Source organism: Saccopteryx leptura, chromosome 3 (assembly GCF_036850995.1).
Source record: "Saccopteryx leptura isolate mSacLep1 chromosome 3, mSacLep1_pri_phased_curated, whole genome shotgun sequence".
Classification (NCBI taxonomy): Eukaryota; Metazoa; Chordata; class Mammalia; order Chiroptera; family Emballonuridae; genus Saccopteryx; species Saccopteryx leptura.
In genome coordinates this window covers 152,662,364-152,687,268 of record NC_089505.1, presented here as the reverse complement: position 1 = coordinate 152,687,268, position 24,905 = coordinate 152,662,364, and positions in this window count along the sequence as shown.

The following is a 24,905-nucleotide window of genomic DNA, read 5'->3' as shown; positions in this document are numbered from 1 at the left end:
TATATTCTTTGTGTTCATTGAGTTGTTTTCTGATCTCCTTAAATTGCCTTTCTGTGTTTTCTTGTATATCTCTGAGTATTTTTAAGATTTCTATTTTAAATTCTCTGTCATTTAGCTCCAAGGCTTCCAATATGTTAAGTCTTTTCTCCATAGATTTTTCCACATCTATTTGTGTTACCTCTCTTTCTTTTGTATCCATAATATTCGATTTCCTCTTTCTTATTGGCATCTGAGGGTGGTCTTGTTGATAGCACTAATTAGAATTAATAAAGAGTAAAAAGTAAAAAAATAAAAAAAGGTAAAACACCCACAAAAAAAACAGTAGTAATTTATTATTTCCCCCCTTTTTTCTTTCTACTCTTTCCCTCCTCTCCCCTCCTCAGGGAAATATCGTGATGACCTGTGAATTATATTATGCTAAATGGAACAAAAACTGCCTATAATGGAGGGCCTGATTTGGGGTGAAGAGTTCAAGGGGCAAAAAAAGGGAGTAGGGACCTACTAAATGCAAAAAAAAAAAAAAAAAAAAAAAGGAAGAAAATCTTAGACAAGCATAAGATGATTTGCTTGTAAGTGATGGTCGACTAAGAGATATAATGAGAGGGATAAGAGGGAACCAGAAAAAAGGAGAAAAAAAAAAGAATAATAAAGAAGAAAAAAATAAAAATAATAAGTAAAAATCTGTTGTATTAAGTGGAGCGAAGACTAAATACAATATACAATGGAGACCTTGGGTTGGGAGGAATGCTAGTGAGTTAAAAAGCAATGTAAAAAGTACCCAAAATGCCACAAAAATAAACAAAAAAAAACAAAAAAACAAAAGCGAAAAAGAAAAATAAAACCAAAAAAAAAACCCTTGAGTCCCAAATTAACTAATTTGTTCGTGATTGAGGATTAAATGGGAGGAAAAGTAAAACGAGAAAAGAAAAAACGAATAGAAAGGAAAAATAAGAAAAAGAGAAAAACAAAGGAAGAAAAAAAAAGAAAGAGAAAAAAACAAAATAAAGCAAAACAAAAAAAAAACAAAAGAGGAGAGAGTGAGAGTTAAGTGTTTTGGAGTATAACCTTAAAGGAGGGTGAGGATGAAGAAAAGAAATAAAATGTAACATTCATGGGTAGTGTAGTTCAAGAAAAGGGAAGCATAAGATGGGCAGAGAATAGAGGAACCGAGGTGGAGGAAATAGAAATAATAATAATAAAGGCAATAAGATAGAAGAAACAAACAACAAAAAAAAAATTAGTGGAACAAGTTGTAAGGTCTGTGAATTTTTCTTGATTTTGAGAGGTTAACTTCTTCCTTTTTCTTTTCTCTCCCTCTTCCTGGTCGGTGACTCTGTACCCCAGGCTCTGCCCCTGTGTCACACTTAGGTAGGGATTTGCAGTTGATGGGATTCTATGGCAATGTCATATAATTGGCTTTAGTCTTGCTGGTAGTCAAGGCTTGTTGGCGTTTGCAGGGTCCAACGATGAGAGAGTTTGCTTTCCTGGAGTCTCTCTCCTAGTCCCCCCTTCCTGAATTAGCAGCCTGGTGATCCAGCTATAAGGCTGCTACTGCTTCTGCCTGGGGAGTAAGAGGCTCAAAGAGCTAGGAAATCCCCACTCTATCCCCACTCAGTGCAAGACTTTGGGAAAGGCTCTGGCAGTCAGAGCCTCCAGTGTAATCAGGCGGGAGTGGGAGTCAATTGTTGTCAAGGTAACTGTTCAGCACCTAGCATTCAGTTGGACCACTCAACCCAGGCTTTCCACACTTTGTAGCCTGTTTTGGCTGGGAAGAAGAGGCACTAGACTCTGCTTGTGACTAGTGTAGTATAGATCTTATTATCTGCGAAGTCCCTCTTGTTAGCGTTTATCCCTGAATATGGAGGCTCTATCAATCAGAAGTTGCCCCTGCCCCTTTAGCGAGAGGCACTAAAAAATATCACGCCTCTTGTCTTGGATCGCTGAACTGAGAGAGATCTTATCAATTAGAGCCCGTGGGTGCGCAGATTTCATGGGTTAAGCTAATTTCAGTGATTGGGTCCGCAGCTGTGCTCCCGAAGGTATTTCAGGCTGCCTGCACACCCCTCCCCCAACGCTTGATTGTTAGCTTGAATGGCTAGGTGAGGTGCCCCGTCCACGGAGAGAATCTCCCAAGTAGGGAAGACCGCCCTGGCGCCTCTCCCGCTCGCCCAACCGCTGGTGCTGGCGGCTGGGGCGCACCAGCTGCAGGATAATGGGGCACCCTGGGTGTACGGGCCAGTAGGGCGCTCTGGGCGCGTAGGATGCCCAGGGCACGTGCGTGAATGGGGTGCTCCGGGCACCGGTGGCTGGGGACTCTCACTCGCAGTGCGCGGCCGCTGGGAACGTTAGCGGTGCTCGCTCTGCAACTGGACCGGGCGCGCTCCAGCGGCTGCTCGCCGCTCCCGAGTGTGGGCCGACTCACCACAGGCGCACTCCCTCCGCAGCTTGAATGAAGGTCCCTGCGGTAGTTAGCTTCCTCCACACCCTCCTCTCAGATTCAAGTGATAACAGTCCTTTCGCTTTCAGTTTGTGTGGAACTCCGGAATGCTCCGAGGATAAATTTTTCTGTTTCTAGTTGATAAATTTGTTGTGATTTTGGGGAGATCTGTCGGATGCGCTGCTCACGGCGCCATTTCCGTGACGTCACTCCAATTGAAGCAATCTTTAAAAAACATTTTGGCAAAAATAAAAGAGATCTGTGGCCTGACCTGTGGTGGCGCAGTGGATAAAGAGTCGACCTGGAAATGCTGAGGTTGCCGATTCGAAACCCTGGGCTTGCTTGGTCAAGGCACATATGGGAGTTGATGCTTCCAGCTCCTCCCCCCTTCTCTCTCTCTGTCTCTCCCTCTCCTCTCTAAAATAAATAAATAAATAAATAAATAAATAAATAAATAAATAAATAAATAAAAATTTAAAAAAAAAAGATCTGTGGACCAGGTTCCAACCACAAGCCACCCATTTATAACCTCTGCCAATATTCTCCAAGTCCCCTCAACTGAAGACTCTAGGTGACAGCCGTTTGGGGCAAGGACAGAGGTAGAGGGGAGGAGATGCTGCACCAAGAACTGGACAAAACTGAGCTCCGATGAGGAATCACAGCTCAGGCTGGTAAACACAGGTAGGTGGGGAGATCCACACAGCTCTCCGCCCGACTGGTAGTGGCACAGCGGATAGAGTGTTTACTTGGGATGCTGAGGACTGAAACAGTGCACCCTGTGCTGGGACAGGTTGATAATGGAGGAGGCGATGCATATGTTTGGGTAGGGGGAGATGGAATATTTCTGTACTTTCTGCTTATTTTTGCTGTGGATTTAAAACTCTTTTAGAAAATAAAGCTTATTAATTTAAAAAAAAAAACTTCTGCCTGACCAGTGGTGGTACAGTGAATACAGCATTGATCTAGGACATTGAGCACCCAGGTTCAAAACCTCAAGTTTGCTGGCTTGAGCACTGGCTCATCCATCAGGAGAGCAGGCTCACCAGCTTGAGCACAGGGTCAATGGCTTGAGCGTGGGATCACAGAGATGACCCCATGTTGGGGGGCTTGAGCCCAAAGGTCACTGGTTTGAAGTTCAATGTCTCTGGCTTGTGCCCAAGTTTGCACTTGAGCAAGGGGTCACTAGCTCAACTGGATTCCCCCAGACAAGGTACATATGAGAAGCAATCAATGAACAACTAAGTGATGCAACTACAAGTTGATGCTTCTCATCTCTCTCCCTTCTTATTTGTCTCTCTGTCTCCCTCTCTCTCTCTTGCAAGGTAGAGAGGGAAGGAGAGATGGAAGAAGGGAGCGAGAAGAGAGGGAAGAAGGGAGGGAGGGAAGGAGGGAGGGAGGGAGGGAGGGAGGGAGGGAGGGAGGGAGGGAGGGAGGGAGAGACAACAAAATTTGGATCAACAAGTCTCTTGTAAGTCTGGTGAGCACGATATAACCCTGGAAAATGTAACAACTCCAGATACACTGAAAACAAGGGGGGGGAGAGAGAGAGAGAGAGAGAGAGAGAGAGGGAGAGAGAGAAGGAAGGAAGGAAGGAAGGAAGGAAGGAAGGAAGGAAAGAAAGAAAGAAAGAAAGAAAGAAAGAAAGAAAGAAAGAAAGAAAGAAAGAAAGAAAGAAAGAAAGAAAAGAAAGAAAGACACATCAAGTGGCCTGCATGAATGCATTCTTACTGGCTCAGAACTTAAAATCATTCCTGTTTTCAAGAAGTACTATTTTGCTATTGAGAATCTACTCCAAAGTGATTAAGGATTTTACACGTTAATTTTAACCTTCATTCAGGAACAGAATCACCCAAAATTTAAGTTTTCTTCTTGAGAATAAAAACATTAGAAATGATAATGAGAAAAGTAGGGCAGATCCTCTAAGCAGAAACCTAGAAATGGTGACTGCTGATGCTAACACTAACATGGTGACCAGAGTCAGGAGACTAGAGCTACAGCAGCGAGTTCACAGCATGGGCTTGTCATTTACATTGTGCCCCGTGAGAGCAATGGATTAACAGAAGCAAGACTCCCAGCACAGACTTTCCAAGCAGGGACCCCCAAAAACACAGACAAGGTCAGCCTGTCACCTGCCCTGTCCAGCAGTATGAGTGTTTCAGCTGAGTTGGATATAGACCCACAGTGGTCAAGACGTGTCAAGTTAATGGTACTAACCTTCATGATAAACAATCTTATGCTCCCTACGCCCTTTACCACACACAACTCCCCACCAAGGTTTCACCAAGTGACCTGGTCGGTATAATCTGTCCTCCCGTATGACTTTTCTGGTGGGTGGGAAATGAACTGCTCAGCGAACCTGTGTTTGGTCCACCACCGCATATACATGTCCAATTGCAAAGTGATACACTGGCATTCTGACTTAGCAACAAGTCCCTTGTAAGTCTGGTGAGCACCATATAACCCTGGAAAATGTAACAACTCCAGATACACTGAAAACATAAAAGGCTTGTGGGATTTACAAAGACAAGGTTCCAGACTCTAGGATGTGGGAGCTTCATGAAGTGTTCCTCATCCAGGCTTGAGAAGCAGCCAGCTGCCAGGGTGTCTATTTTGCAATTAAAAAGCCTCAAAGGTAAACAAACCAGTTGAACTAGTCTGGTCCTAAAGCCAGTTAAATGGAAGAGTGAATTTCACACCTTGAGAAAATCTGTTTACAGGGCAAACTGCAGGGCTGAGCTTATTGTAGAGACATGTTCCTTTTCACTGGCATAGTGGAAAGGAAGTGAGCCATGCCTGAAGAAGGAAGGAAAGAAGGAAATACCACTAGAGACATCCAGTCAATATTTGATAAGGATTGGGAAGGTTACCTTCAACCCATGGCTGGAAGAAACAAAATTTGGATCAGAAAGCGGATGACCAAGAGCAACCATGTGGGTCCTCAGCCCGAGCACTAGAGCCCCAGCTTAGAGCCCCAGAGTCTAGAAAAGGCACCTGGACAGTATTTAGCTGAGAAAAGAGCCAGGTTACTGTTTGTGAGAAAGAGACAGAACTCTCAGACCCAGGATCTTTCTTAAAGGGACCGCACAGAAAACCTCCTTCAGAGCCACTTACTTGGGGCTCCAGTAGTGGGATAGCTGAGAGGACTGGAATTGTGAGAGGAGAATGTAAACTCAGAGGCCCAAGGAGAGACACTGGGGGGAAGGCCACCCCTATGCTGAGTCATTCCCCATTACTAAAGTGACCATTTTCCCTGGGAGAAGCAACATCTTTCAGTAACACCAGCAAAGGGAAGCAATTACCCCACCTACTGGAGTCTCTCCTGCTCTAGTCAGGGCAAAGGGTCACTCAGAAGCAGGGGGCGCATCAGGGACACTGGTTGTGGGTGCTGAGGCCTGAGCTACACCCCCCCATACTACTGAGTACTCACAGAGGAGGCAGACCATACCTCTGTATCTCAGAGGCCACACCCACTGGACTCCTGTGGCCACAACCTACTGAGGTCTGAAAAAAAGTCTGGATAGAATGCCACCTGAGACCAATGAACAAGCCACACGCACTACCCATCCTAATCCCTGAAACACCGTGCTGAGCCCAACAAGCAGCCAGCAGTAGAAGGTGGCAGAAAAAGGGTCTCAGGGAAACTTAAACTTTCAAGCGGACTTTCCCCAGACCAAGAGTAGATAAAAGCCAGCCTAAGAGTGCAGCTGATATTTACAATGGCATCTGGGCCCAACAGAGGCAGCCACAAACTCTAAATCACTTGTAGCTCCAAGAATGTTGCTAAGGGCCAGTCATAGGCAGTGACCTCCACTGGTCAGCACCAGGTTCCTGCCAGGGAGGTCCAGCGATGCCATATCCAGCAGCCAGATGTGGAGAGCCTCAGTTCAGAACCTAACAACCCTTGTTAGAGTGGTATCTTAAGGAAGGGCTCCTCATACTTGACCCAGCTAAGGCACAGAAAACACCAACACAAACAGCAAAAAGAACAGTATCTGCAGACAAGTAGCCCACACAGGTTACAAACAACAGCAGATGCCAACCCAAGAAGATCAGGAAACAACACAACTGGAAGCTGGAGGCAGACAACATCAAACCTAGACTCAGCTAGCTACACAAACAGCACACCCAAAGGAGGAGTCTATACACAGACAAAATGGGAAGACAGAGAAATGCAACCCAAATGAATCGAATCAACAAGGGAAATCCCCAAAAAAAGAACTGAATGAGATAGAAGTAACCAAATTATCAAATGCAGAGTTTAAAACAATAATTTTTAGGATGCTCAAGGATCTTAGAGCAACAATGGATGGACATAATGAGCAACTAAATAAAGAGACAGCAAGCATCAAAAAGGACACTGAGATCATAAAATAGAATCAGTCATAAATGACAAATACAATATCAGAAATGAAGATTGCACTAGAAGGAATTAACAGCAGGCTGGATGAAACAGAGGACCAAATCAGCAATTTAGAGGACAAGATAAAGGAAAGCACAGAAGCAGAGCAGCAAAAAGAAAAGAGGCTCAAAAAGTCTGAGGAAACTCTAAGAGAGCTCTGTGACAACACGAAGAAAAACAGCATCCGCATCATAGGGGGTTCCTGAAGGAGAAGAGAAAGAACAAAGGATAGAAAACTTATTTGAAAAAATCATATCTGAAAACTTCCCTAAATTGATGAAGGGAAAAGTCACACAATTTCAAGAAGCACAGAGAGTTCCAATAAAGAGGAACTCAAGAAGGCCTACACCAAGACACATCATAATTAAAATATCAAAGTTAAGAGACAAAGAAAGAATACGAAAAGCAGCAAGAGAAAAACAGTTAATTATGTACAGAGTAGCCCCCATAAGAAAGACATCCGACTTCTCAACAGAATCACTTGAGGCCAGAAAGTATTGGCAAGAAATATTCAGAGAGAAGCAAAACAAGAATCTACAACCAAGACTTCTTTATCCAACAAGGCTATTGTTTAAAGTTGAAGGAGAAATAAAAAGCTTCCATCTGAATGGACGGTGGCACAGTGGATATAGTGTCAGACTGGGATGCAGAGGGCCCAGGTTCAAGACCCCAAGGTCTCCAGCTTGAGCACAGGCTCATCTTGTTTGAGCAAAAAGCTTACAAGCTTGGACCCAAGGCTGCTGGCTTGAGCAAGGGGTTACTTGGTCTGCTGAAGGCCACGGTCAAGGCTCATATGAAAAAGCAATCAATGAACTAAGGTGTCACAACAAAAAACTGATAATTGATGCTTCTCATCTCTCTCCATTCCTGCCTGTCTTGCCCTATCTGTCCCTCTCTCTGACTCTCTCTCTCTGTCTCTGTAAAAAAAAAAAAAAAAAAAAAAAAAAAAAAGGAAAAAGAAATAAAAAGATTTCCAGGCCAAAAAAAAACCTCAAGGAATTCATTACAACCAAACCAATACTGCAAGAAATGTTAAGAGGCTTTGGCAATAAACAACTACATATCAATAGTAACCTTAAATGTAAATGAATTAAATAATCAAATCAAAAGACATATGGTAGCTGTGTGAATAAGAAAACAAGACCTGTACATATGCTATCTACAAGAGACCCACCTCAAAACAAAAGATACACATAGACTAAAAGTGAAGAGATGAAAAAAATATTTCACGCAAATGGACATTAAAAAAAACTGGGGTAGCAATACTTATATCTGTCAAAATAGACTTTAAAACAAAAGCTATAGTAAGGGATAAAGAAGATCACTACATAATGATAAAGGGAGCAATCCAACAAGAAGATATAACCATTGTAAATATCTATGCACCTAATATAGGAGCACCTAAATATATAAAACAGATTTTGATAGATATAAAGGGCAAGATCAACAGCAATAGTATAACAGTAGGGGACTTTAATACACCACTAACATCAAGCGATAGATCCTCCAGAGAGAAAATTAACAAAGAAACAGTGGCCTTAAATGACACACTTGATCAACTGGATTTAATAGATATCTTCATAACCTTTCATCCCAAAGCAGCACAATAGACATTTTTTTCAAGTGTTCATGGTACATTCTCTAGGATAGACTACGTGTTAGGACACAAAATGAGTCTCAATAAATTTAAGAAGATTGAAATCATATCAAGCATCTTCTCTGATCACAATGGCATGAAACTAGAATTCAACTACAATAGAAAAACTAAAAAACATCCAAACACTTGGAGGCTAAATATCATGTTATTAAACAATGAATTGATTAACAATGAGATCAAAGAAGAAATAAAAAATTTCCTTGAAACAAATGAAAGTGAACATACAACAACACAAAATTTGTAAGACACAGCAAAAGCAGTCCTGAGAGGGAAGTTCATAGCACATAGCACTACAGGCATACCTTAAGAAGTAAGAAAAAGCTTAAATAAACAATTTAATCCTGCATCTAGAAGAATTAGAAAAAGAACAACAAATAAAGCCCAGAGGAAGTAGAAAGAAGGAAATAATAAAGATCAAAGTGGAAGTAAATGACATAGAAGCTAAAAAAAAAAATAATACAGAAGATCAATGAAACCAAGAGCTGGTTCTTTGAAAAGGTAAATAAGATTGATGAACCTTTGCCTGACCAGGCGGAGGCGCTGTGAATAGAACCTTGGACTGGGATGTGGAGGACCTAGGTTCGAGACCCTGAGGTCACCAGCTTGAGTGCGGGCTCATCTGGTTTGAGCAAAGCTCACCAGTTTGGACTCAAGGTCGCTGGCTCAAGCAAGGGGTTACTCGGTCTGCTGAAGGCCCGTGGTCAAGGCACATATGAGAAAGCAACCAATGAACAACTAAGGTGTCGCAACAAAAAACTGATGATTGATGCTTCTCATCTCTCTCCTTTACTGTCTGTCTGTCCCTATCTATTCCTCTCTCTGACTCTCGCTCTGTCTGGGTGGGTTTATCTACCAGCTCTCCAATATCATGCAATAAAATAATTAGGAAAAAGGAGCACTCACTTGAAGTTCTTAAGAATCCTAGGTCCTCAGAGCTATGAAAAATGGCTTTTGGATCATAATCTAGACAATCTTTTCTGATTATTTATCTAAAACTAAAAGCAGAAAATGATTCATTTGATTTCTGCTAATCCTGGAGTGTTGCCACTTTCAGCTCAGGAGAGCTGGCTTCCCTTGGCAGTCCTCACTTGCGGGATGATGAATGAAGTTCTATGTTTGATGCAAGCTAAAATAATAAAAAATATTTTTAAAAAGTTTTTAAAGATTGATTAACCTTTAACAAAACTCACCAAGACAAAAAGAGAGAGGACTCAAATAAATAAAATTACAAATGAAAGTGGAGAAGTAACTGACTCCACAGAAATACAAAAGATTGTAAGAAAATACTATGAAGATCCGTATGCCAAAAAAACCTGAAAAACCTAGGTGAAATGGATAAATTCCTTGAAACATATAATCTTTCAAAAATCAATCTGGAAGAATTAGAAAACCTAAACAGGCCAATAACAACAAATGAAATTGAAACAGTTATCAAAAACTCACAACAAACAAAAGTCCTGGACCAGAGGTCATCACAGTCAAATTTTACCAAATATTTGAAGAAGAACTAACACCTATCCTTCTCAAGCTATTTCAAAAAATTCAAGAGGAGGGAAGACTTCCAAACTCCTTTTATGAGGGAAGCATAATCCTCACTTCAAAACCAGGTAAAGACACTACAATGAAAGAAAACTATAGGCCAATATCCCTGATGAACCTAGATGCTAAAATTCTCAACAAAATATTAGCAAACGGAATCCAGCAATACATGAAAGAAATCATACATCATGATCAAGTGGTATTTATTCTTGGGAGGCAAAGCTGGTACAATATTCGCAAATGAACCAATGTGATTCATTATATAAACAAAAAGAAGGAGAAAAATCACATGATAATATCAATAGATGCAGAAAAAGCATTTGATAAAATCCAGCACTCATTTAAGATCTCAGCAAAGTGGGAATACAGGAAACATACCTCTACATGATAAAGGCCAATCTGCAATAAACCCACAGCCAACATCATACTCAATGGGTAAAAATTAAAAGCAATCCCCTTAAGATCAGGAACAAGGCAAGGGTGCCCCCCTTTCATTACTCTTATTCAACATAGTCCTGGAAGTTCTAGCCACAGCAATCAGACAAGAAGAAGAAATAAAAGACATCCAAATTGGAAAAGAAGAAGTAAAACTATCATTATTTATTATGACATGATACTCATAGAAAACCCTAAAGTCTCAGTCAAAAAATTACTAGACCTGATAAACAAATTCAGCAAGGTGGCAGAATATAAAATTAATATTCATAAATCAGTGGCATTTTTATAAACTGACAATAAACTGTCTGAAAAAGAAATTAAGGAAACAATCCCCTTCACTACTGCAACAAAAATAAATAAAGTACCTAGGAATAAATTTATCTAAGGAAGTAAAAGACTTGTACTCTGAGAAATATAAAACATTGATAAAAGAAATCAAGGAGGCTACAGACAAGTGGAAGTATATACCGTGTTCATGGATAGGAAAAAATAAGCATCATTAAAATGTCTATGTTACCCAAAGCAATCTATAAATTCAATGCAATACCAATGGCATACTTCAAAATATAGAAAAAATATACCAAAAATTTATTATGGAACCTAAAAAGAACATGAATAACCTCAACAATCTTGAAAAAGAAGAGTAAAGTGGGAGGTATCACACTACCTGATATCAAGTTATACTACAAGGCCATTGTACTCAAAACAGCTTGGTACTGGCAGAAGAACAGGCATACAGATCAATGGAACAGAACAGAAAACCCAGAAATAAACCCACACCTTTATGACCAATTGATATTTGACAAAGGAGGTAAGAGCATATAATTAAGTAAAGACAGTCTTTAACAAATGGTGTTGGGAAAACTGGACAGCTACCTGTAAAAAAATGAAACTAGACCACCAACTTACACCATACACAAAAATAAACTCAAAATGGATAAACGACTTAAATGTAAGTCCTGAAACCATAAACATCTTGAAAGAAAACATAGGAAGTAAACTCTCCAACATCTCTCGTAGCAATATCTTTGCTGATTTATCTCCACAGGCAAGTGAAATAAAGGACGTGATGAACAAATGAGACTATATCAAGCTAAAAAGCTTTTGCACAGCTAAAGGCAATATGAACAAAATAAAAAGACAACCCACACAATGGGAGAACATATTCACCAGTATGTCTGATAAGGAGTGAATAACAAAAATGTATAAGGAACTTCTAAAACTCAACACGAGAAAGGTAAACAATCCAATTTAAAAATGAGGAGAAGAACTGGACACTTCTCCAAAGAGGACATACAGATGGCAAATAGGCATATGAAAAAATGTTCAACATCACTAATCATTAGAGAAATGCAAATTAAAACCACAATGACATATTCTCACACCTATCAGAATGGTGCTCATTAACAAAACAACACACAATAAGTGCTAGCGAGGGTGTAGAGAAAAGGGAACCCTCATGCACTGCTGGTAGGAATGCAGACTTGGGCAGCCACTGTGGAGAAGTATATGGAGTTTCCTCAAAAAATAAAAAATGGAACTACCTTTTGACCAAGCTATAGCACTTTTAGGAATATATCCTAAGAACACCAAATCACTGATTCAAAAGAAGATATGCACCCCCATGTTTATTGCAGCATTGTTTACAATTGCCAAGATCTGGAAACAGCCCAAGTATCCATCAGTAGATGAGTGGATTAAAAAGCTGTGGTACTCATACACAATGGAATACTATGCGGCTGTGAAAAAGAAGGAAATTGTACCTTTTGTGACAACATGGATGGACCTGGAGATTATTATGCTAAGTGAAATAAGCCAGGCAGAGAAAGACAAATATCATATGATCTCACTTATATGTGGAATCTAATGAACAAAGTGAACTGAGGAACGAAATAGAGGCAGAGGTGGGACCACAGGGACTGAGTAGCTGTTTTCAGAATGAAGGGGATAAGGGGATGGAATCAGAGAAGGTAAAGGGATTTGTGAAATTATATATACCTAACACAGAGATAAAGTTAGCAGGACAGCAAGTCCTAGAGGGAAGGGGGAGTGTGTTGAGGGGAGGCGGGTAAAGGGGGCATAAAGGGGAACATGGGGTTAGGGTAGAGGAGTTATATTCGATGGGACACTTGAATCCATGTAAACACAATAAATTAAAATTAATAAAAATTAAAAAGAAAGAAACCGAAATCAGAATCTGTTATGTCAGAATTGGCGTTGGATGGTACAAAATGGTCACAAGCACAACCACTCCAACTTGAAGAAAGCAGCACATCAACTTTTGAAATAAAAAATGATAACTCCAAAAGAATATAGTCTTCCTGAATGCTGGACAATACAACAACAGAACAATTTTAAAGAAAAATATGACAGACGAAATTTTTAACAAAAAGTTAGGTTGTGAGTATTATGCATAATATGACTTCATAATAGAGATAAGTGTTCATGTGTCAGAAGAATGAAAATGTTTTCAGATTGAGGCATCAGGGAAAAATACAGAGGTACAACAAGCTTCTCTAAGGAAAAAAGTGAAAAAACACTTCATCAAAATCTCATAACATTTGTAAAGAGAACTTAAAAAAATGTGAGCAGGATTCAATAACAAAAGTAATAGATACAATAAATGAAAATATTTAAGTCCTATTTATAGAGTATTTAATACAGTTTACAGCCTGGCAAAAAGATGTAAACCTTTGTTAGACATAGATGATGAGATAGAAGTGCAAATTAAAAATGGATTAGATATGGGAATAGGATTACATTCACGTAAAATTGCTGTGAAAGTAGTTAATTTCATTGCAAAGGAAATTTAAAAAGTAATATTTACTAAAATTATTAAAAGTATGTTTGATTATTGATAAAGCCTCATTGATGTCTTACAAACCAGTTATACTTTTTTTAAAAGTTGAGAATTTAGTTACATCACCAAGAATTTTTGTTGATCCAGTTGAATTGGAAAAATAAGATGCAGAGACAATATGTTCTTCAGTTATGGAAAGTTTAAATAATGTTGGGCTTACTAAGAACTACCTTGAAAAGAATTTAATAGGATTTTGCTCCAATGGTGCCAGCATTATGCTTGAGAGAAAATCTGCAGTGAGCACTAGGACAGCAAAAGAATTTCCAAACATAATAATATGGCACAGTTTAAACCATCGCCTCCATATTGTTGTAGATTACTCAACAAAGGAAATAAAGCAAGTAAATCCCTTTAAAATATTTATTGATAAGATATATACTATTCTTCATCAATCCAATAAGAACCAACTGAACTTTCCAAAATATCCAAACAACTTGAAATTTAAATTATAAAGCTTAGTAGACTTTTGGGACCAAGATGGCCTGCCTGTAGTTTATCCAGTGCTACATCACTATTTTTATTCAAATAAAAAGTACTTAGGTAAGGCTGCCTGTCTTGCCAATATATATTTTATAACTAATTTGACATTGTTGATTGATACTTTAAATAAAATTTCTCTTCTTTCAAATGTACTGTAAGTAAAAATATATACACATAATAAAGGCTGAAAATTCATGATAAAATCTTTTAAAGCTTTTCAAATGCTTGGAAAGGAAAAGAGTCTATACAAAAAAAAAGTTGATGAATTAATTACTTTAAAAATCTTCAAAAATATAGAATCTGTAGAAAAACATCAGTTTGTCTGGCTTCTTTGGGAAAGACTTTCACAAAACATCATAATGAATTTGAAAAAAAACTAATGAACATTTAAAAGCAAGTTGTAGGCAACTTCAAGATAGGAATAAATTAAAATTTCTCAATTTTTTGGAGCCAGATTACTGGTATATTGAAGAAGTACTAGTTCCACAGAAAGCAACTGAAGAACAACAGCTCATATTTAATGACTTTTTAATTATCAAATTGATATTAATGATAATTGAGATTTTGTGGGAAATGTTTTTAAAAATTCTCAGAATTATAAAATTCCTGAAAGTGTTCAAAGAGCTAAAAATATTGTCAGAACAACTGCTGTAAGTTCAGCAGAAGCGGAAAGGAGTTTTTCAAAGATCAACATAATATTTTCAGAAAAGAGAAGTCGCCTGTTTCTAATAAGTCAAACGCAATGACTATTAGTCTAATCAACCTACCTCTAAAGGAATGGGATCCTACTCCTACAGTGAAACGATGGTTAAGGATAAATCACACAGCCGATGATGCTTGGATAAAAGCAAAGAAAATTGCAGGTAAGGAGGCCAATCAAGAAGCAATATGGAAATATCTTAAATAACAGTTTTACTGTTTTTTGCCAAGTATTTCATTAATATTTTTAAACTCCTATAACATAATCTAGTTTGTGTACCTCTTTTACTGTTTATTTAAGTATTAAATGCATTAAATATAAAACTAGCTTTTGGTATATCTTTACAGTCAAATGGTCATTAGGGCAGAGAACCAGTTATTAAATTATTTGAATCCCACCACTGCATACATATAAATATACATATATACATACACCCACACATATATACATTGAAACAATGTAATTGAGACAATATCTACACTTACTGGGCACAAAGCACTATAAAATTTTTAATTCTATTCTACTCTATGTTCTAAATACACTGTGATGAGTTACTCAGTTTTCCTGGGGCTCTGTATACAGGAGGCACACATGTTATTAAACTTTGTTTTTACCTCCTGTGAATCTATTTTATTACAGGGATGTCTAAGCCAACAACTCAAAGGGTGGAGGAAAAATTAATTTTCCTCCCTTACAGAGCTTAGGTGTGTAGTAGTGTGATAAGGTGCCAAAGAACTGTAAAACTTAGTATTGGCAACGCCATTTTAAAGAGGAAAAGTCAGGCTTCTTGCCCTCTCCTTTCTTTAGAGAATGGAGGGAGAAGAATGTGGGAGCTTCCTGGCTTACAAGGACAACTGGGTCATCTAGTCATAAGTTTAACTATAGTTCTCTGAAAGAATAAAGGTTATCGGAAGAACTTTCTTTCTCTTTCAATGGGATCCTTTGAGAGACAATCTTTGCATATCCTATACAGATTTTAACTCTTCCTCCCCGCCCCTGGAGTCCTGAGAGTAATATATACTCTAGACCAGGGGTAGTCAACTTTTTTATACCTACTACCCACTTTTGTATCTCTGTTAGTAGTAAAATTTTCTAACCACCCACTGGTTCCACAGTAATGGTGATTTATAAAGTAGGGAAGTAACTCTATTTTATAAAATTTATACAGCAGAGTTACAGCAAGTTAAAGCATATAAGAATAATTACGTACCAAGTACTGTATGTTGAATTTTTGCTAAGTTTGGCAGAATAAATCTTTACAAAACAACTCACTATAGTTAAATCTATCTTTTTATTTATACTTTGGTTGCTCTGCTTCCACCCGTGAAAGCTGGAATGCCCACTAGTGGGTGGTAGGGGCCAGGTTGACTACCACTGCTCTAGACAAAGGGATGGGGGGTAGACAGTAAAAGATTTGTGAATGTCTTGATATGTAAAAGACATCATTATTATGTTACCTTGTAAGTTTTAATATGTAGGAATGTTTTTATAGATACTATAGACTAGTATAGACAAATGTTGTAAGCTTGTTAATGATTGATTATTGTGTCATGTTCCCCCTCCTTTTTCCCCAACCTGTATGTGATCAAGTCTATAAAACTAGTCTAAGGACCATTTTGGACACACACAATTTGGGTTAGCTATACCCCATGTAAGTCATATGCAGCCGACTTATTAATAAATCTCCTCCTAAAAATTCTTCTGTATCCTGCCTTGGTATCTCTATGTAACCCACAAAATTAAGGTATGCTACTTTACAACAGTAGGCTACATCATCTAGGTCTGTACAAGCGCACTCTGTTGTGTGCACAACTACAAAATTGCTTAATGACACACTTCTCAAAATGTATCACTGTTGTTAAGTGGGCCCATTCTCTAAGGCCCAGTTCTCCATATCCATATACAGCTTTCATATTGTCCCATAGGTAACTAACTGTTCCACAGACTTAAAACTCTAACGATTCAAAACTGTACTGTAATTTCCATCTCTTTTCTATGTCTTCATCCAAATCTTTTTTCCCAGTAGTTCTCATTTCAAAGAATAACACCACACTCAATGTCTCATACAAGCCACAAATCTATGGGTCATCATTTCCAATTTCTTTTCTTTTACTGCTTCATCCAGTGGGTCACCTTTATTTTCTTTTTAAAGAAAGAGACAGACAGAAAGGGAGAGAGATGAGAAACATCAACTCATAATTGTGGCACCTTACTTGCTCATTGATTGGTTTCTCATATGTGCCTTGACTGGGGTGCTCCAGCTGAGCCAGTGACCCCTTGTTCAAGCCAGCAATCTTGGGCTTCAAGCCAACAACCTTTGTGTTCAGGCTAGCAACCCCACACTCAAGCTGGTGAACCCATGCTCAAGCTGCCAACCTTGGGGTTTCAAACCTGGGTCCTCACTGGCCCAGACCAACACTCTATCCACTGTGCCACCACGTGGTCAGGCAGGGTTACCTCCTTAATATTCATGACACGTGGGTAAATATTTAACAATCAGCTCTCCAGGCTATAAAACCCCAACTTATAACAGTTGCCTATTTCTGTGATGTAAACACTCCACCATAGCCATTTCAAGCAACCAACTTGATGTCACTGAAGGTAGAGTTGGAAAGAGATGTTCACAAATGGCTCTGGCACACCACTGTCTACTCCTCTGAAACATTTCTTACCTCCATGCCTTAATTCAGGATTTCATGTTCTTTCTTCTCAACTAACACAATTGTATGTTTATGGATTTCCTAACCTCTATTTCATAAACCACTCTTCCCTCTGACATAGTCTCCAAAATATCTTTTTTTAAAGATTTTATTTATTGATTTGAGAGAGAGAAAGATGGTGAAGGAGGGGACAGAAGTATCAATTCATAGTTGATTTTTTTTTTTACAGGGACAGAGAGAGAGAGAGTCAGAGAGAGGGATAGATAGTGACAGACAGGAACAGGGAGAGATGAGAAGCATCAATCATCAGTTTCTCGTTGTGACACCTTAGTTGTTCATTGATTGCTTTCTCATATGTGCCTTGACTGTGGGGCTGCAGTAGACCGAGTAACCCTTTGCTCAAGCCAGAGACCTTGGGTCCAAGCTGGTGAGCTTTTTGCTCAAACCAGATGAGCCCGCGCTCAAGCTGGCGAGCTCGAGGTCTCGAACCTGGGTCTTCCACATCCTAGTCCGACGCTCTATCTACTGCGCCACTGCCTGGTCAGGCCATAGTGGATTCTTGCATGTGATTTCACTGGGCAAGCCAGGTTTTCAAACCAGTGACCTCAGCGTTCCAGGTCAAGGCTTTATCCACTGTGCTATCACAGGTCAGGACAAAATACATTTCTAAAATCCAAGTCTTATTATGTAATTTTTTACCTAAACTCCTTCATTCGTTTTCCACTGCCTACTTTTTATCTTCAATAAGACCCTTGATTAAAACAGAAAATTAAAGCCTGACTTGTGGTGGTGCAGTAGATAGAGTGTCAACCTGGACACTGGACTCCATTTGAAACCCTGATGTCACCAGCTTGCGCAAAGGTTTATCAACTTGAGCATGGGATCATCGACAAGAAGCAATGGTCACTGGCATAAGCCCAAAGATCGCTGGCTTAAAGTCCAAGGTCACTGGCTTGATCAAGGGGTCATTGATTCAGCTGGAGTTCTCCAACCTAGTCAAGGCATGAATGAGAAGCAATCAATGAACAACTAAAAAAAAGGGCCATAACTACAAACTGATATTTCTCTCCCTTTTCTGTCTCTCTCTCTCTGTGTTTCTCTCTCTCTCTCTCCTTCTCACTTAAAAAAAGAAAAAAAAGACCCTCATTATCTCTACTGACTCAAGCTTTATTTCTTCCCTCACTACCCCCTATAACCTGTATTCCAATCACATTGACATAAATCATCATATTCGTAGATATATAATGCTGCTCTATACCTTTGCATATCTACTTATTCTGTTCCCACACCCTAGGACAACCTTCCCTGATTTGTTCATTGAACAGGCCTCTTTTAAGATCAGCTCAAGTCCCTTCTCCAGGAAATGATTCCTAAATTCCTAAGGTAGACTTGATATTTCCTACTTTTATACCTACCATACATTTTTGTACCTCTAACAATCTTCACTGAATTTATTTCATTTCGTATCCATCCTTTCCCACTAGACATGAATTCTGGAAGACAAGAACTGGGTCTTATTCATGAATATGCCAAACATGTAGTATGGTGAAAGAATACAGTAAGCTCTCAATAAACGGTGATTATTATCCCAACAACTAGCCCCCTAATGCCAACATATATTAATTACTCAAACATCTGTTGAATAAAAACATATCACTATGTTCTTGCCATCTGCCCAAGGCCAAAGGACTGCAAAGATATTCAACCTGTACCTTCCAGACTGTCAGGGAGCCCAAGATCTACTGCCATTGTCAAAGAAACTGCATTGTATTTTCTATTTTTTTCTTTTCTTTTTCTTTTTTTTTTTTCTTTTTGCTTAATACAACTCCCCTAGAGCTTCCATAACAAATCAACCATCTGGCTTAAATAACAGAAAGTTACATTCTTATATTTCTGGAGGCTAGAAGTGTAAGATCAAGCTGTCATCAGGGTGCATTCTTCTGATGCCTCTCTCCTTGGCTTGCAGATGATTGTCTTCATGTTCATATGGCTTTCTCCCTGTATGTCTCCAGGTCCAAATTTCCTCTTATTAGTAGCACATCAGTCATATTGGATCAGGGCCCACCCTAATTACCTCATTTTAACTAAATTACCTCTTTAAAGACCCTATCTCCAAACACAGTCACATTCTGAGGTAATGAAAATTAGGACTTCAACATATAAATTTTAGAGGTATACCATTCAGTACATAACAGCCTCCTGCAAGCCCCTCAAAAAAACAGGGGTTATAATTTAGTCTTCTTTCTTAGCACTTATGATGACTAGCTGAATAGCTAAAAATCAGCAGACTCTCAATTATTTGTGAGATACATAAATGAAGAACTTTGCCAGAAGTATCATCCATATCTGTGGAACACAACCCCTTCCAAATCTGGTGGCCAGCACAAAAAATATATACCTTTACTCTTATCCTGAAAGAATGCTTTGATGCTGTCATGGTCGCAGGAGAGCCCTAAGTCAGACAACTATTTTTATACCCAATAACTAGCAGAAAAATCCTTAAGACTAGTCACTCAAAGCCAGCTGACAATACCCTCATCCTTCCAGATTCACTAGGGAAAGGTAAAAGATTATATCAGGACCTGAGAATTATTAGCTAATAATAAGATTACTGTCTCCAACTGTTCCATTTTAAATTTGAAATACATGCAAATAAAAGGTTCTTAAACATGCCAAATACTTTTTCTTTCCTTTTTATTTTTTTAAATATTAATTTGAGAGAGAGAGACAGGAACATTGATCTGTTACTGTATGTGCCCTGACTGGGGATCAAACCAGCAACCTCTGTGCTTTGGGATGAAGCTCCAACCAACTGAGCAATCTGGCCAGGGCCCAAATATTTTTTCTATTTTTTTCATTGACTTTATTAAAAAATTATACTGCTTTTCACTTTCCTTTCAAAAGTCAATCAAGGAAATAAATGTGAATGGTGAATACATATATACTCCAGTTATCCTGTTATAATATAATAGTAGTTGAATGATTTTAGGCAAATCTTTTAATCCCTCTTGACTAATTTTTCATACTTACAGATACTGTAATAACTTCCTATGATTAAGAAGAGGATCACATAAAATAACGAGGAGTCCAATGAACAATGTGAACTGAGGAACAGAATTGAGACAGAGGAGAGATCAAAGGGACCAGAGAAAAAGAGAACAGAGGAAAAGGGGATGATAGGAGGGGATAAAGCTGAAGGGAAGGGGAGAGGGCGCAATGGGGAGGGGGGCAAGGGAGATGTTGAGGGGAATACGAGGGAGGAGGGGATGCATTCGGGGCAACACTAGAATCTATGTAAACACAATAAATTAAAATCAATAATAAATAAATAAATAAATAAAAAGAAATAACATTGGTAGGTCAGATGGTATAGTACCTAGAGTAAATGATTAAGAAATATTAGTTATTATTGCACAATAGATGTTCATGATGAAAATTAATGACATAAGTATTTCCTGAGTCAAGTACATGTCTGTGTTTGATAATAGTGGTCCTGTGGCACACTTTATTATATTCTTAAATTTTAAAAATAGGTTATCTAAACATGATATATGTTTAATTATTCAAAATAATGAATCAGAACTCTTTTTTTAGCTAGAGAGAGAGGAGAGATGGAACAAACGGAAGAACAGACAAGGAAGGGAGAGAGATGAGAACGATCAACTCATAGTTGTACCACCTCAGTTATTCATTGATTGCTTTCTCATATGTGCCTTGACTGGGGGCTACAGCCAAGCCATTGACCCCTTGCTCAAGTCAGCAACCTTGGGCTCAAGCCAGCAACCTTGGGCTTCAGCTTCAAGCCAGCAACATTTGGGCTCAGGCCAGCGACCATGGGATCATGTCTATAATCTCACACTCAATCCGGTGACCCCACGCTCAAGCTAGTAAGCCTACTCTCAAGCCAGCAACAACAGGTTTCAAACCTGGGTCCTCAGCATCCCATACCATTGCTCTATCCATTGTGCCACCGCCTGTTCAAACTGAATCAGAACATTTTATTCCAAACATTTTGGATCAAGAAATGTTGGTTTAAATAGTTATAAAAATGTTCAACAATAAATTATGCTAATTACCAGATTTTTATTGCTCATTAAATCAATCTTGAAGATCATTTACTTAGTAAATACATATTTCACATTTTAAACTAAACTGGAAAATAATCTATCTTCATGAAACACTATATTTAATATTTAATTTAGAATAATCTTCCAAATTCTTTCAATTTATTATGTTTTGGGTTTGATTGTTTGTTTGTTTGTTTGTTTGTTTGTTTGTTTTGAGAGAAAGACAGGAACATCGAGCTACTCCTGTAAGTGCCCTGACTAGGTAATCGAACTACCTTCGCACTCTGAGAGGATGCTCCAACCAACCGAGCTATCAGGCTAGGACTTAATTTTTTTTTTTTAATTTAAAGACAGAAAGAGGGAGGGAGAGGGAAGCATGAGGGAAGTGAAAAATTTATTTACTGTTTTACTCAGTCATGCATTCATTGGTTTCTTCCCATGTGTGCCCTGACTGGGGATTCAAACCTACAAACTTGATTTTTTGGGGTGACATAATTAACTGAGCTAACCAGCCAGGGCTCAAATTACTATGTTTAAAAACTATATTGAACCCTGGCTGGTTAGTTCAGCAGTAGAGTAACAGCCTGGAGTCTGGAAGTCTCAGGTTTGATTCCTGGTCAAGGCACACAGAAGTGATTCTCCACCCCTCCCCCTTCTTTCTCTCTTTCTCTCTCCCTGTCTCTGACTCTCTTTCTCTTTCTTCTCCTCCCACAACCATGGCTTGAAGGGTTTGAGGAAGTTGACCCCAGGAGCTGAGGATGACTCCATGGCTTCACATCAGAGTGCTAAAATAGTTCAGTTGCCAAGCAACTGAGCAGTGACCCCAGATGGGCAGAGCATTGCCCTGTAGGGGGCTTGCCAGGTGGATCCCATTTGGGGGGCATGTGGGAGTCTATCAGTCTGCCTCCCTCCCTCTCACTTAATAAAAAAATAAAAATTTTTTTAAAAACCCTATATTGAAATCTGGCTTTTTAGCTCAGTTGATTAGACATAGAGTATCAACCCAAAAGCCAAGGCTGCAGGTTCCATCCCTGGTCAGGACACATATGGGAAGCGAGTAATGAATGCATGGCTAAGTGGGACAACACATAAATGCTTCCCTCTTTCTTTCTTTCTCTCTCTAAAATCAATCAATTTAAAAAAAGCTATTTTGCACAATCAGCCTCCTTGGATATTTTTCTTAAAAGCATTAACAAATATATACCACAAATGTCTACTAATATAAATTATTCAGCATAAATTCACCCAACATTTATTAAGAAATTTTTTATCAGACCAGACCTAAACACTGGTGGAAAAAAGTCTATTTTTAAGAAGACCAAGTCTAAGTGAGGACGCTTAAGCTTACTTTCACTTTCTTATCAATAGTTATCATTTAGCTGAAAATACATTTTCTTACTTAAACAGAAATTTTAAATTTTACCAACCTTATGGTTGTTAAAATAAACAACGGTTTATTTTGCTGACATCTGTTTATAAGTTTGTAACGAACATTTTCTTTGTAGGAATTAAAATATATTCCCTTGGCCCTGGCCGGTTGGCTCAGCGGTAGAGCGTCTGCCTGGCGTGCGGGGGACCCGGGTTCGATTCCCGGCCAGGGCACACAGGAGAAGCGCCCATTTGCTTCTCCACCCCCCCTCCTTCCTCTCTGTCTCTCTCTTCCCCTCCCGCAGCCAAGGCTCCATTGGAGCAAAGATGGCCCAGGCGCTGGGGATGGCTCCTTGGCCTCTGCCCCAGGTGCTAGAGTGGCTCTTGTCGCGGCAGAGCGACACCCCGGAGGGGCAGAGCATCGCCCCCTGGTGGGCAGAGCTTCACCCCTGGTGGGCGTGCCGGGTGGATCGCGGTCAGGCGCATGCGGGAGTCTGTCTGACTGTCTCTCCCCGTTTCCAGCTTCAGAAAAATACAAAAAAATAATAATAAAATAAAATATATTCCCTCAAAGAAAGTTTATCCCGTTCTTTGCCATTTAGCACTTTCTCATCTGCCAGGATCTCAAATGTTTTGAAATGATCCAACACGCCATAAAATTTCAAGGCAAAATACTTTTTTTTTTCAAGTGAGAGGCAGGGAGGCAGAGACAGAGTCGTGCAGGCACCTCAACCAGGATCTACCAAGCAAGTCCCCTACCAGGCGATGGTCTGCCCAGCTGGGCCGCTGCTCCATTGCTCGGCAACCAAGCGATTTTTAGCTCCTGAGGTGAGGCCATGGAGCCATCCTCAGCGACAGGACCAACTTTGCTGGAACCATTTGAGCCATGGCTGCAGGAGGGGAAGAGCCAACCAGCCAGCACTCGTGGCAAAATATTTAGGTACAGTATGTGGCATTCAGTAAGTACTAAATGTTTGTTGAAAAGAGTTTCCTCCGCCTGACCTGTGGTGATGCAGTGGAGATATATATCTATATCTATATCTATATCTATATCTATATCTATATCTATATCTATATCTATGATATATCTATATCTATATATATAGATATATTTATATATATGTCATACACACACACACACATACACACACACACACACATGTTTAAAGCCATGGGAGTGGATGAGTAACTTAAGAAGAGGGAAGAGTGGGAGATAAGAACCCAGGTCCCAGATCTAAGGACGTGGGTGGAGGGAGTTGGGTAGAATGAAAGAGCCAAGAACAAAAGGAGTGGAGAAGAGGGAAGGACCTTTAAGGAGATGGCTACAGTGTTGCCTTTATCCTTCTCCCAAAGCTAAAGTGTGGCATGGTTCTTCACCATTCCTTCAGTGTGCAGGACTTGATTTCCTTATTGTTTTCCAGGGCAGAAGAGGAAGATTTTAGGTTGTTTTATGCAGAAGAAAGTCTTTGGTTTATTTCATTTTTATATTTTTGTTTATTTTTCACCAGAAAGCTATTAAAATTAAGACAAATTAAGTTATTTTTATAATAGCCTATCTGAACAACAAGAGGGTAGATATGATAACTTTCAGAGAAACTGCTTTTTCAAGGCAAATTCATTGGATATGTAATATTTTAAAATCTCAAACACTGTTTCCCCCATATCTTTAGATGACACATAAGAAAGAAAATTAAGTTTGGCACTGTACCCCTGCATGAGGGGACCTCAGTAAGAGAAACATCTATACAAGGAGAATTCATGTAGCATTTTTACAGACTTAGCCTTTCCATAATCAAAACCACAGCACCCACTTCAGTTACTCCCACCAGAGAAGTCAGTCTTCTTATCATGCATGTCAATTCCATTCTACGAAAAGCAAAACTGCTCTTTAGAAACCATTGTTTCAGAGAATCCTCACCTACAAAACTAGAAGAGGATAAAATACCCCATGAGAGTAAGATAAATAGCTAATATTTATCAACATTAAGCATAAAACACTGAATTGAACTGGTATAAAACCATCCTATGGATTAACCCATAATGTACCAACTGGGAAGTCTATTTCTTTTTATTATTAGTAGTAGTACAGTTTACATTCAACATTATTTTGTATTAGTTTCATGTGTACAGCATAGTGGTTAGACAATCATAAATGCTATAAGGTGTTCTCCTTCACTATTTCCTGTACCCATCTGGCATCATACATAGTTACAATATTGACTGTATTCCCTGTGCTGTACTTGCCATCCCTGTGACTATTTTGTAAGTACAAATTTGTACTTCTTAATCCCTTCAACTTT